The sequence below is a fragment of the Musa acuminata genome, chromosome BXJ2-6, assembly GCF_036884655.1.
Source record: "Musa acuminata AAA Group cultivar baxijiao chromosome BXJ2-6, Cavendish_Baxijiao_AAA, whole genome shotgun sequence".
In the NCBI taxonomy this organism is placed as follows: domain Eukaryota; kingdom Viridiplantae; phylum Streptophyta; class Magnoliopsida; order Zingiberales; family Musaceae; genus Musa; species Musa acuminata.
In genome coordinates, this window is record NC_088343.1 from 39545942 (window position 1) to 39560924 (window position 14983).

General features: G+C 34.0%; 1 long non-coding RNA gene across 1 annotated transcript; it reads left to right on the top strand.

Moving 5' to 3' along the window:
- Positions 1-6810: 6810 nt before the first annotated feature.
- Positions 6811-13567, top strand: LOC135615554 (uncharacterized). The gene is made up of 3 exons (XR_010488059.1): positions 6811-7103; positions 7212-7371; positions 13355-13567. It is a non-coding gene; the product is annotated as an uncharacterized LOC135615554 (long non-coding RNA).
- The last annotated feature ends 1416 nt before the right edge of the window (positions 13568-14983 follow it).

Consider the following 14983-nt stretch of genomic DNA (forward strand, 5'->3'; position numbering starts at 1 on the left):
TGAGATCGCGTTATATGAGCGATGGGAGCGATCCAATCGGCTCAGCGTGATGTTTATCAAAACTAAGATAACTGCTGGCATACGTGGTTCTGTTGACCAGCATGAAAATGTCCGAGACTTGCTAAAGGCTATCGATGAACAATTTATCACTTCGGATAAGACACTAGCAAGCACCCTTATAATGAAATTTTCATCCCTTAGACTCACCAACATAAAGGGTGTGCGTGAGCACATAATGCAAATGCGAGATATTACGGCTCAACTTAAGAAGCTTGAGGTTAATATGTCAGAATCCTTCCTGGTGCACTATATTCTGAATACCCTTCCACCTCAATATAGCCCTTTTAAAATTTCATACAATACACATAAGGACAAATGGTCAATTAATGAATTGATGACCATGTGTGTTCAAGAAGAAGAGAGGCTAGTAATGGAATTGGGTGAGAGTGCATTGATGGTAACCACTCGAGGGAAGAACAAAACTGACAAACATCAAGCCAATCAAAAAGCTTATCAGCAGGGAAAAGGTAAAATACCACCCCAAGCTGATATCAAGAAAGAAGTAAGGTGTTTCTTTTGTAAAAGAAAGGGACACATGAAGAAGGAATGTACGAAATTCCAACAATGGCTTGAAAAGAAAGGTAAACCAACCTCATATGTATGTTATGAATCTAATATGGTCAATGTTAATATTAACACCTGGTGGATTGACTCTGGATCAACAATCCATATTGCAAACTCTTTGCAGGGTATGCAAAACCTAAGGAAGCCAATGGAAAATGAGCAAAGCATCTTATCAGGAAATAAGATGGGCTCACATGTGGAAGCAATTGCAACATGCATTTTAACTTTAAGTAGTGGTTTTGTTTTAAAATTGGAAAGAACCTTTTATGTACTAAATTTCTCACGAAACTTAATTTCTGTTTCCAGACTCGTACCATTTGGATATTCCTTTAATTTTAAAGACACATCATTTTGTTTATTATATAAATCTGATTGTGTTGGGAATGATATTTTGTCTGACGGTCTTTACCGTATTTTATTACAAAATGATAATACTCAAGGTTCAATGCATGTTCACGCTGGCATTAAGAGGTGTAATATTAATGAGGACTCTTCTATATTATGGCATCGGAGATTAGGACATATCTCCATAGAGAGAATTAAAAGATTAGTTAAAGATGGGGTACTTAGTACTCTTGATTTTACTAATTTTAAGACTTGTGTGGACTGTATTAAAGGAAAATAGACCAATAAGTCCAAAAGGGGTGCTAATAGAAGTTCAGACTCATTAGAAATAATTCATACTGATATATGTTGTCCAGACATGGACATACATGGTCAGAAATACTTCATCTCCTTTATAGATGATTACTCACGATATATGTATATATATTTGCTTCATAATAAAAATGAAGCATTGGATGCCTTTAAAGTCTTTAAGGTTGAAGTTGAGAACCAATGTGGTAAGCAAATTAAAATTGTGAGATCAGATAGGGGTGGAGAATATTATGATAGATATACTGAAAATGGACAAGCACCTGGTCCTTTTGCTAAGTTTCTTCAAGAACATGGGATTATTGCCCAATACACTATGCCTGGTTCTCCAGACCAGAATGGTGTTGCAGAAAGAAGAAACCAAACATTATTGGACATGGTGCGGAGTATGCTTAGCAACTCCAATCTTCCTAAGTTCTTGTGGACTGAAGCATTAAAAACGGCTATGTATATATTAAACTGAGTTCCAACCAAGGCTGTCCAAAAGACACCATTTGAACTATGGAAAGGTTGGAAACCGAGTTTGCGACATATGCGCATTTGGGGATGTCCGTCTGAAGTTAGGATATATAATCCACAAGAGAAGAAACTGGACCCGAGGACTGTTAGTGGGTATTTCATTGGATATGCTGAAAAGTCCAAAGGTTACAGGTTTTATTGTCCATCTCACACAACTAGGATTGTGGAATCAAGAAACGCTAAATTTCTTGAGGATGATGTGATTAGTGGGAGCGATCATTTCAGGAACATAGTTTCCGCACATGATCATATAGAATCTCAACCTTCCACATCAAATGATAGATTGGTTATAGTTCATAGCACTCCTCAAGTACAAACTAGTGCTAAACAACCAATCATTGAAATTCCACAAGTTGTTGATAGTATTCTAATAGATCAAGCAGTTCAGGAATTATAACAAGCTCCTGAACAACTAGTTGAACCACAAGTTCCTCAAGGAACCATTGGTACAACATTAAGAAGATCTACTAGAAATAAAAGATCAGCAATTCCTAGTGATTATGTTGTATATCTACAAGAATCTGACTATAATATTGGAGCAAAAAATGATCCTGAAACATTTTCACAAGCCATGAGTTGCAAAAAGTCAAATTTATGGCATGATGCTATGAAAGAAGAGATGAATTCCATGATGAGCAATGGAGTCTGGGATCTTGTAGAGTTGCCTAATGAAGCAAAGGCCATTGATTGCAAATGGGTCTTTAAAACTAAGAAAGATTCGTTAGGCAACATTGAGAGATACAAGGCAAGACTTGTTGCAAAGGGATTTACTCAAAAAGAGGGAATCGATTATACGGAGACATTTTCTCCTGTATCTAAGAAAGATTCTCTGCGTATTATTTTAGCATTAGTTGCTCATTTTGACCTTGAGTTGCAACAAATGGATGTGAAAACAACATTTCTTAATGGAGATATAAAGGAAGAGGTTTATATGAAACAACCTGAAGGTTTCTCCTCTAGTGTTGGTGAGCACTTGGTTTGCAAGCTTAGGAAATCTATATACGGCTTAAAACAAGCCTCCCGCCAATGGTATTTTAAATTTCATGAAGTGATTTCTTCATTCGGATTTGTTGAAAATCTCATGGATCAATGCATATACCAGAAGGTTAGTGGGAGTAAAATATGTTTTCTTGTTTTATACGTAGATGATATTTTGCTTGCAACCAATGATAAGGATTTACTGCATGAGGTGAAACAATTCCTTTCTAAAAATTTTGACATGAAGGATATGGGTGAAGCATCTTATGTCATTGGCATTAAGATCTATAGAGATAGACCTCGAGGCATTTTAGGTCTATCACAAGAAACCTATATTGATAAACTTTTAGAAAGATTTCGGATGAAGGATTGTTCACCAAGTGTTGCTCCCATTGTGAAAGGTGATAGGTTCAATTTGAACCAATGCCCAAAGAACAATTTTGAAAGGGAATCAATGAAAAACATCCCATATGCTTCTGTCGTAGGAAGCCTTATGTATGCTCAGGTCTGTACTAGACCTGATATTGCATTTATTGTGGGGATGCTAGGTCGATATCAGAGTAATCCAGGTATGGACCACTGGAGAGCTGCAAAGAAAGTGATGAGGTATCTACAAGGAACCAAAGATTACATGCTTATGTATAGACATACAGACAATCTGGATGTGATTGGTTACTCAGATTCAGACTTCGCCGGTTGTGTTGATTCTCGTAAATCAACATAAGGATATATTTTTATGATGGCCGGTGGAGCTATTATTTGGAGAAGCGCCAAGCAGACCTTGACTGCTACTTCTACCATGGAAGCTGAGTTTGTCTCCTGCTTTGAGGCTACTTCACATGGTGTATGGCTTAAGAGTTTCATTTCTGGGCTTAGAATCATGGATTCTATTTTTCGGCCATTAAGAATTTTCTGTGACAATTCAGCTGCTGTTTTTGTGGCTAAAAACAATAAAAGTGGAAGTCGAAGTAAACACATCGACATTAAGTATTTAGCCATAAGAGAACGTGTAAAAGAAAAGAAAGTGGTCATTGAGCACATTAGCACTGAATTGATGATTGCTGATCCTTTGACTAAAGGCATGCCACCTCTAAAATTCAAGGATCATGTAAAGAAAATGGGACTTAGTTCCACTTTGTAATGATATTGAAACTCTTATATATTGTGAAATTTTCTCATTTATGTGCACATTATTTTGAGAAAATATATTGTTGTTGGACCAAGAATAAACATAAGGTTTATTCATAAAGTAATATTACCACATTAAGATTAAGAAACTAAATACATCGTGATACATGGATGATAATACTCGCTCTTAGAGGACTTATCGCTATGATTCATGTATTTATTTCTTAATAAAGTTGTTCGAGAAAGATTAATTCAAATTATTAAGATAAACGTATGGACCAAGTGGGAGAATGTAACGGTTATTATTAAATATCTTATTTAATAATAACGTAACCGTTCTTATTAAGATTCATAATTCATTATCATGAATTTATTCATTTATTATGGTTTAAATGATATAAGTTTCTTATTCTTTATGTATGAAACCGTTATTATTAAATTAAATATTTAATATCATTAAGTTCTTCATTATGGTCCAAACGTTACAAATTTGAATTAATTCTTGAACGTTATGAGTTGGTGATGATAAATGTTCTTGATGGGAGAACATCTATATATACATGAGGATTTTGGTCCCTTGGCTCAATCATCTCTTTGAAGCGAAAGGCTTTCCTATACCATCTAAAGCGAGAGTTCTGAGCCGAGAAGAACCAAAGTTCAAGAAGAAATCTCTGCAGAAATTCTTGGCGACAATGGCTGGAGGTACGCTATTTCGTTTCCGCATTAGTTTTATTGTGTTTCTATTACAATGATTTAGAAACACAAGTTGGCTTCATTAAAATTTCTTTCATATCACAGACAAAATTATAAATGAGTGTTCGATGTAATGCTTATATATGTCCGTGTCTTGGTTTATTCATGTTTTGCATAGCACGTAGAGGGATGATCTATAGAGGACCATTTTAAGCTTGTAAATAGAGGTTGTATCATATGGACACTTGTAGGAGATTTCGATCTATAGAGAACCATTTTGAACCCTTTGTTGTGTGATCGTTCAGAGTTTATAAAATTTATTTGTAATTTGCATTGGCTATGAAGTGTTTACTAAAATGATTACTTGTGGATCCTGAGTGAGATGTTTTCTCTAACCAGTTTTCTCTTTTGTAGGCCTAAGGGATCATAAGAGGTTTCAAGGAGGTTGACCTTTACGGACGGACACGCAAAGGTGTTGCACGACTTTGGCAAAACTAGCTAATTACGTGACATATGGACCTTATATGGTCTCATCTTTTACCGAGTGTCTCACTTATCTTGAGCACTATCAAATATGATTGCCAAAGTTGAGTCTAAATTATTAACTCAAAATACTAAAATTAAAATTAATAAAAAAAAATCAAATCTTTATAAGCTAATTACAATTTCAGACCTTTTTTGTTTTCACTCAAAACTCTAGGAAATGATGGGTAATCAACTCAATGACTCTATTAGCATTAATTATTAACTCAAAATCTTTAAACTTAAGGTTAATTATAGTATATTCATGTAATATTTATTTATTGGTCCATTCTAATCTTCAATTAATAAGGTTATATCTATCAAATTAATGGGTCAATTCTTTCATACTGCTCATGATAAGTCAACTACATTAATTTTGAAACTCAAGATCATTTTTACATTCATCAAATCATGAAATAAAAGAGAAAAATAGTTTGAAACACTACTATATTTTTATCGAAATCTAATTTATACGTATGTTATATCTTATATAAGGGGATTCCCACACATGTTATATCGAGATTGTAATTTACGAGATTCTTGTCCCAATATCCTAAGAAACCAAATCTCCATTCTAATTATAGCATGTGCATACCTATCAAAATATAGGCTAAATAAAAATAATAAGGTGACACACTAAGAACATCAAATAATATTTGGGATCTTTAAATATTTATCTCAAAGTTTCATAATAATATATTTCTGTCACTTGCCCCACCCTCTCGTATGGCGAATGATAAGGAGGGGGCACACGAAGACTATAACGATAAGAATATTATATGATTCCTCCGTAGCCAATGAACCATCATACAAGGAATATAGGCGATGATGAACCCTTGCACCAAAGTTATGAATAGTATAATTAGGACTATGTGCAAATTTTTTCATAAAAAATTATAGGAAGTAAAATGATTTTTTCATAAATTTTTTTAAACTTTAGGTGTTATATGAAAATTTCATAAACTTAGAAGATTTTTAAAAGAATTCAACATTAATATTCATCTAAAAATTCAACTCAATTATTATCATAATTAATATTAATATATTTAAATTAGAAACAAAAAAATATAAAAAAAATGTGATGTGTAGAGAAACACGATTATTGACAGCTCAATAGCATAGGTCCAACATCTCAACGATACGAGGACTTACTTACACATGATCAACTCTTCACAAAGCAAAGATAGACTCTTAATAAGTAGAATATAAAACAAACGTGTGATTCCCATAATTAACCACTCATAATTGAATAAGTTCCGGATTCATAATTACATCTTTTGATTCTTCCAAACATAATTTAATTTTCTATAACTACTGATTACAGTATATATAAAAGGGCATGGTACACACTGTCACAAAGGATACAATATATCACAATAGATCATCCTATATTATCTATTATCTAATATAAACTAGTCATTATAAATACTAATATTTATTAATTTAAATTTTAGAGAGATTTTATCAAGCACACGCAATATAGTTTTGCGTTCTCGAACATCTTAGAAAAAGTGACAACAGTAGGATTATGGTAGCCGATTAACTATATATATATATATATATAAATATATAATATAGTGGGATAAAAATTGAAAATAATTGAATTAAAGTGAGATATATATATATATATATATATATATATATATATATATATATATATATATATATATATGATTATGCAAATTTGATATATTATTTTGGTTCGGGGGTTGATTTGGTGAGTTCGGGTGGCAAGCAACCGAAGTTTGATCCATCAAACGACTGTTGATAATTTCCAGCAGCTTCTTCGCCTGTTATCGCCGTGTGCGCGGAGGAGGAAGAGAGAGGATTCAGCTGAGCCAGCAAAGGAAGGTCTCGGTGGTCGATCGATAGATCGACCGATCCGGGGATGGCGTCGTCGTTGATGAAGTGGCTCATCAACCCCCGTCGCAACCGGTTCGCCGCCCAGCACTACAAAGCCCTCTGCAATCGCCTCAAGAAATACGGTTATCTTGTGGCCCCTCGCCCCTCGCCCCCTTCCCTCTTCTGGATTAGGGCTCTCTGGAGTGGGTTATTTTGAATCTGTACCGATCGATCTTTATTGCTTCTGGTAGAGGGCTGATGTACGACGATCTGTACGATCCGATGTACGATCTGGACATCAAGGAGGTCCTGGCGCGGCTCCCGCGCGAGGTGGTGGACGCCAGGAACCAGCGCCTCAAGAGCGCCATGAATCTCTCCATGAAGCATGAGTACCGTCCCGAGGACTTGCAGGTCGGCCGGATCTTATGCATTCTCTTTAAGCTATTCTACGTTTTGTGAAGACAAAGGCTTGTTCTTATTGTTAGTGTTATCGAATTCGTTTGGGCTTTTTGCGGGGAGTATATCATTATTTCGGGAGTGTGGTTGTCGACTGCGTGATTGATTGACTAGATTGATTCTCTTGTTGAGTGAAATAAAAAAAAAGAGACTTTTCGGCTTTTCTGATAAAAGGAATCTGGCAGCAGGCAATGGCTTCTCATTGGTTTGTGTTGTTGCTTATATTTTTATTTTTATGGCACAATTGATTTAAGGCCTTTGTCAATTAAAATGGAAGTAAATCAGGTAGGAATTTTCATTTTTCAAATAAAGTGGAAGTAAACCAAGTGGGATTAACTTATAAGCTGGATTAACATCCGAAACTCGATATATCTCAGCACAACCTTTTGTTCTGAATTAAAAGTGTTGCTAATGTTTCTCATTTTCAAACCAATGCTCACGAAATTGCACCTCCACAATGCTTTTAATGTTCCAATAACTTAATCTGTCTACACATCTAAGTAGAGTTTGGTCTTCCTAATAAAACTTAAATTTTGCTTGTTTAAAGTGAAATAAATTAAAACAGTTCATCATAAATATCTTTACTTTTAGTAAACAAAATTTAAGTTTTGATACCATGAATAAACTCTACTTGGATTTGTCAGGGAATATAAATGTCATCTAGGGAAGACAAAAATAAGCTGTTAGAACATTAGGATGAAGGTTTAATATTGAGAGAATTGATTTGGTGATGAAAAACATGGGCACCATACCTTTGTTCAAAATAAAATTTTGTGCTGTGATATAAGGAAAAATGGATGCTTATTCAGCTTGTAAGCTACTTCCTACTAGTCTACTTCTATTTTATTTCACAATGAATATTGTTATATACACCTTTTTTATGTTATGGGGAATTAAAAATTAATTTGTCGTGGTCAAGCATATTCATTGATAATTATCTTTGCTACATGCTAAGAACATGCCTAGTCGATAAGAGAGGTGCACAACATTTAAAAGTCTGAATGAGAAAATGATTAACCTTATAGGCATATTCCTTATGCTTTTGGTTTGAAACAATTCCTATATTCAAGAAATATAGTGGAAATGAGTTGCAGGTATATAGAATTGAAATGCAGAATTTGTTGTTAGATCTGTATCAGTTTCGTTAGAGCTGACAGACTCTGCACAACATATATATTTCGGGAGGAAAAATATTTTAGGTAATCACTTGGTGTTGGTTGTGAAGCTGCATCAACATAACACAACAATTTGTTTGTTTGCTTTTGAATTTCGTAAAAAAGAGCAACACAACACATAATACTCTAGCCAATGTGGGCATGTACACAATGTTGCCTCTGTAAGCAAGGAGGCTATTTATATGAGCAGAACCTTGGTCACCTAGGTTGCAAAGGAGCTATCTCTTTCGTATTAGGAAACTAGTGTCACTTTTAATTTGTTCACATCATAAACAATGAATTACTTTTGGTTGTTATTACATTAAAAATCATTCTCATCCTTAGCCAGTTAAGTGCTCATGTAATGTGTTATTCAAGTCACATAGTATATGCTTGACATGAGTCTTCTCATGGTTATATAATAGGAACAGCTAGCAATAGGCTGTGTGCAGTTGTCAAGAATTTATTTGACAAAACTTGTTTCGATGTGCACTATCTATTTTGGCCGTGTTTGTTATGTAAAGCTTCTATGTTCTACCAGACAGTTTGTCTGATTATGCTGTCAAAACGTGTTTTGATGTGCACTATATATTTTGGCTTTGTTTGTTATGTAAGACTTCTATATTATTTTTGGACTCTTGTGGCGCTGATTTAACTTGAAAATATGTATTTCCATGCAGGCATATGCAAAGGTTGTTGTTACATCTGTAAATTTTTTGGCATGGATCATCCAACCCTTTAACTGTCACGACCCAAGCCTGATGGGCTAACTAGCCTATCAATTTTGTTTTGGTCCTTCAACCATGGACCAAAATGCTTAAGCTGAAGTTGATAGTAGTACACTCATCAGACCCTTATAAGTCAATCTTAATCTTGTCCACTTTCGATGTGGGACTAATCAGGGGTGTTACAATCACTCCCACTCAAAGGCTTGACGTCCTCGTCAAGGCCCAACATAACCAGATCAAACCCTAGCATAGTGCATGTGAGGCGTAGCCCAGTGGTGGCTCCACGCCGTGACGAGTCATTTGACTCCGTCTACGGGTAGCCATTTCCTACTCGAGCCTTCTCATCATGCCCAAATGCTAGGTCAGCTCTGATACCAAATTTCATGACCCGAGTCTGATGGGCTAACTAGCCTATCAACTTCGTTTTGGTCCTTCAACCACGGACCAAAATGCTTAAGCTGAAGTTGATAGTAGTACACTCATCAAACCCTTATAAGTCAATCTTAATCTTGCCCACTTTCGATGTGGGACTAATCAGTGGTGTTACATTAACAATGTATTTTAGACACATAGGTGATTAACTTCTGCCACTTTGTGTGGGCAACGGTGGCCTTAATTTCTTATTAAGGATTTACCTTGATTACCTTTTGTAACAATATTTTGTCTTTACGGGCATTGCAAACACTATTTAGAAGCTATCTAAAAGATATGCTGGCTTTTACGAGTAATTCTAATGAACAAATCTTGCCTTCACTTTTTTTATTCATTATATATATGTATCAAACCTTCCATAATGTTCATCTTCTCATTTGTCAAGTTTTAGTTCTTGAGCTTAGAGACTTGATGTCATCTGTACCCATGTGTTAGTGGTTATTGTTAATCTTAGTTGCTTCATCCTAATAATAAGTGATTCTAATTCTGGTGATTAGAACTATTCCATGTATTTACTGATCAATACACCGATTGCCAAATGTATGCTACTTATTGATTTCTTTTTTTCACACGATCTGATATTTGTTAGACATTGTATGCTAGGGTGTAATGGTTGTATATCCCATTTAACGTAAGATGTCGCTAAGTCCACATACTTCTGAGTTTTTCTATTTCAATTTGCTTAACTTTTAAAACATTCATGCAATATTAACTTGATAACTCCATTGACATCTTATTTTTTTTTATTAATGGGCTGGCTGATACTGCATTATCCAATATTTGTAGTGTAATTTAAGCAATATGTTGTGTCATTGCTTTATTTGGCATTCTTGTTTTTGACATTATACCATAGTCTCCAAAATGTCTTTCTTCTAGGACCCATGATATTCTATATATGATTGTGATTTGCTACCTGGGTAAAGAAGGGAACTTAACTAGTTCAAGTCTCCAGCTATATATCACATAAATTGATTGCTCTAATCGTATAATAAGAGCTTCTGTCTCCATCCTGATGCGACTTTACTAATTGTCTGAGACATTCTTCCACGTCTCATTCTCCTTGCATCATTTCTTGTACTTCTCTCTGTTCTTGTACATCGTGTTTAAGGTTAGTTCTTTCCAATTTTGCTATAAATGAGGTTCCATAATCAGATTATCTTATTCTTTGTTTATGTGTCTTTTATTTTTTTGGCAAATTGTATTTCTTTTTTCTTGTGTTTCTTAATCATTCATAGGTTTTTATTTTTATTTTTGTAATATATTCTTTTGGTTCTTCTCAACAGTCAACACCATGCTTATTTGTCGTGTTTCTTTAGCCATTGACTTTTGATCTTTTTAGGTAATAGATTCTTTTGAATTATCCTCCACAGTCGATACCATGTCTTTCTAATTATAATATCTTTAGCTTTTTTATTTTTCCAATGTTTGATATGGGAAATCTGACAGTTACACCATGTTCTTCTAATTGTAGTATCTATACATTTTCAAAATGTTTTCAATGCTTGGGATGGGAGATTTGCTCATTAATGTTGATTGTTATCAATTATTCTATAGTAACTTTATAGTAGTTCATCAATATCCTCAGCTGCCTTTAATTCCAGGGGACTGGCTAAGCAATTACGAGTTAGGTAGTTAGGCTCATCTATGAACTCGCAACATGCTTAACTCCAAACTGTTATCTGCTAAAGCTGTATACCGTAGAATTCCATAGGACCATACAGAGTGCTTAACACTGTCTATTCATTTTATCAACTGTAATAAGTGGCAGCAGCATTCTGTAGCTTTTTAGTATAAGCCAAACTTGTTTTGGAAAAAAGACAATCCAGTTGATTGTGCATGAACAGAAATTTTCCTTTTGCTTTATGAGTTAAAAAGTTGATTTCCATGGAAATTTGTGCAGTCAGATAAGGGGACAATAGATTGGAAGTTAGCAATATGTATATTCTGCTAGCTGGAAAATTGAGCTTCTCTCTCTTCAGCTTCCTTTTGTCTAGTTCTTAAATTATTAAGAATTACCAAAAAGCAGCAGCAACATTCTAGCGAAGATCCAGAAGTTGATTTTAAAGGTAATAGAAACTCTAAGGCTTCTTCTGGATTCATGCTATTATTAGGATTATCACCTCTGGTAAAGGCAAAATATTTGAAATCTCTGTACTTGTGTATGTGGGTATCCCTTTTGCTTAGGCTTGTCAAACATGATAGTCATTCATGATTCCACCATCTATGACTAGAATAGTATCCACCCCTCTGCATTAGCCCTTGAAAAGATTTTGACCACGTTCTATGTGTTGACTCTAATTAATTTTAAAAGGTTGCTAGATCAAAGAGCCAATTTTACCCCTATGCATTAGCCATGGAAAAGTTTTTGACCACCTTGTATGTGTTGATTCTAATTAATTTTAAAAGGAAGCCAGATCAAAGAGCCAATTTTACCCCTATGCATTAGCCCTGGAAAAGTTTTTGACCACCTTGTATGTGTTGATTCTAATTAATTTTAAAAGGAAGCCAGATCAAAGAGCCAATTTTACCCCTATGCAGTAGCCCTGGAAAAGTTTTTGACCACCTTCTATGCGTTGATTCTAATTAATTTTAAAAGGAAGCTAGATCAAAAAGCCAATTTTACCTGCTAAACCTGTCTTAGATATATTAAGACTTCATTGCTTCCGCTAGCCGTAGGATTACTAGAAGTTGTAAGCATTTCGGAACCAACTTTTCTGCGTTCAACTTGAGTTCATGTCAAACTTAAATGAGCTAGTGAATCTCAGAACTGAAAAATTAGCTTAGTAAACCTTGAGTCATCCACACAGCGGTTGCTAAAATTACTTGTGGTTATAAATGGTATTGGGATCATCGGATGAGGACTAATTTCACACCAATGATTCACCATTTCTTGTGCTCCTGTTTCATTTTCAAATATTACTTATAAGTACATATGATATGTCTCATAAGACTATTCCAAGTAATTTTATGATAATTTATGCATATCTTTCTTTTTCAACGAGGAATTAGGAAATTTGATTTAATCAATAGTGTAGTCAATTATAAGCATATTTTCACCTAATAGTCTACTACTATTGAGCAGGTAAACCATAGATTCCACATTACTATTTTTAAGCCATTCAAGGAGTCCTATCTTATCAAAAATGTCTGATTAGTTGCTGTAGAACTGTTTGTCCTTGACATTGTATCTCAACTTTGGTGATGGGATCTCTTTTACAATCACACTTAATAAACTGAGTCATTATTGAGCTAGTTGACTCTGTGATAACAAATGTTAACTTGTTTTTATGGCTTGAGCATTTTTGTCAAGGTATTATTTTAGCTAGAAAATGAATTGCAAAGTTTATCTCCTAGTTGTTGTTGTCTATTGTATGGGTGTAGTCTATTATATATACAGTCCACTGTTTTCTTTTTCTTATTCTGCATTTGGGTTTTTCTTACGTCTAAAGTAGACATCATAGATTAATGAAGTGATCTTAATCAGGACAACCGTACTTATAGCAGCGACTTGCAGGCTAACCGAGTGTCCAATATGATTTGTTTTGCATAGGCTGTTACATATTATAAGCATCTGGTTGGTTCAATTTTAGTTCTCAGCTTCTCAGAGTTGTGGTTGTTTTGCAGGTGAAGAAATAGAATGCGGAGCGTGAGGCATTGGGGAGCTCTGCCTCTCTATCAGCGCACGATTCCATAAGATATCCAACAAGTTTTACTTTTATTTGTAACTAAATTGTAATGGAATAAGAGTCCACCCAGTGACATGGTGGCTATTGGCTTTCCATGTAACCTGGATGATTTTTATTGGAAGTATCATAAACTATGATCTGTTTTCTGTTATCCCTTGCCGGCGTCAGAGTGCTAGAGCTGTGGGCTATATTCCTACATCGGAAATGAATTAGGACTTTGATTGAGTTATAAGGATTTGATGGATGTTTTATTATTCACTTAAGGTTAAACACTTTGAGTCAGTGGTCAAACTTGATCAATTTTTTATTAGAAAGATAGGACCGCATTTATTCCAAGTTGATTTCAATTTACCATAGCAAGTAATATATTATCTAACCTGGTTTGACTGCTAACAAGATATGTGACCTCTTTATATGTCGAAGGTAAGATGTTCTTGTAATTTGGTGGAAGATAATGGGTATTACTTAAATCTGATCTATGTTATGTGATTTGATTTGTTCTGTTTCTTGTAGGCTACATGAAGCAACTGGTTTTGATTTCTTACTGATCTGAGGTGAGCAGTTGTTCAATTGAAACGTATCCTTCTCTTATAAAAAAATTGCAGCTCAGAAGAACTAATTGGGGAAGAGAAAGAAGAGGAGACAAAACCCGTAGGTAAGATATTATTATTGCCCAACAAAATGGTGAGAATTTAGGATCAATAAGTAAATAAATACTACGAAGTAGGGGTGTTGGAGTTTGAATTGAACCTCAATTGAATTGTCTGAATCGGTTCATCAATCATTCGATCTTGAAAATTATAAATCGCTTTGATTTGGGATGTAATCGAATTGGTTTTAATTTAAAAAATCTTAATCGGTTTAAATCCATTAATCTGTCTAATTTTATAAATAACACAGGTTTAATTTTATAAATATCGTCATGTTGTCTAATTGGATTAAGATTTTGATTCGATTCAATTGAATTAAAGTTGTTTCATTTGAAAAATATATTTTTTAAGTTATTTAAAATTATAAATTAGATAATCAATTAACTGAAATTCGATTAATCGATCTTGAATCGATTTAGATAGATAGATAGATCTGAATTAATTTTAATTTAGACTATCTTATTTTAATCGAATCAAATAAAAAAAATGACTCGATTTGATTTGAATCGATTTTAACAATTGATAAGATCTCTCCTTGCCTCTCAGCTTATTATTTTTTAATAAAAATATAAGTGTTTTTTTTCTTTATTATCTTTCTTTCTTTAATTTTGATTTTTAGACAAGTGTATGTTGGATCGGTTCATTAAAAGCGTTTCATCATTCACTTACCAAATGTATCTAAATCATATATGATTAACCTAATTTATTTATTTATTTTACTCTCTTTTTCCCTTTCCATTTTAAACCCGATTATATGATATGGTAATTGATAGGGATAATTATATATTAACTCCTATAATTAATTATGATTAGTATCTTGATCTTTCTATGTTAAAAAGTAGTATTGGAATCCTCAACTGTAAAAGTGAAACATTTAATATCAATTCTCTTTATGTTGTTAATTTTCTCGACGAAAA